The sequence below is a fragment of the Triticum aestivum genome, chromosome 1A (genome assembly GCF_018294505.1).
Source record: "Triticum aestivum cultivar Chinese Spring chromosome 1A, IWGSC CS RefSeq v2.1, whole genome shotgun sequence".
Taxonomy (NCBI): domain Eukaryota; kingdom Viridiplantae; phylum Streptophyta; class Magnoliopsida; order Poales; family Poaceae; genus Triticum; species Triticum aestivum.
Window position 1 is genome coordinate 561,053,239 of NC_057794.1, and position 539 is coordinate 561,053,777.

Consider the following 539-nt stretch of genomic DNA (forward strand, 5'->3'; position numbering starts at 1 on the left):
GTTTCCATTTTTCTAAGGCTCTAGAACATGGCTCTGGAACCGGTGGTCCATGTCGACGCAGCAAAGGCAGGCAGGCAGGGCAAGGAAGAAGAATGGAAACCTTCCCCTTTCGGTCCACGTTTGTTGGCTAGCGTAGGAGTGAAGCTGGGAGGAATCCCGGCGCTCGCTCGCTTTCCTTTTCGCCCGCCCGATTCGCTCTCGCTGGGCACGAACCAGGTTTGGTTGCCCGAGTTGGGCAGGCAAACCCAATTCTGTTCCGCACGCACAGACGCACCGCCCTGCGTTCGGTAGCACTGTGCTACTGTTTTTTCAGATTTCTTTCTCTCCATTCCGCGCAGGGAGAAAATATCAGGAGCGAGCGAGCGAGCGTCAGCTGGTGGGCCGCTGGCACGAACGAGTTGCGTTATATATAAGCGGAGGTGTACAGTACAAGCATCGACCATCTCCGGCTCGCTCGTCGCCCACCCCCACCCTCTCATCCTCCCTCCCTCCCCCGACCGATTTTGACGACTCCTTTGACCTCTCGCGCTGTCCCTCCC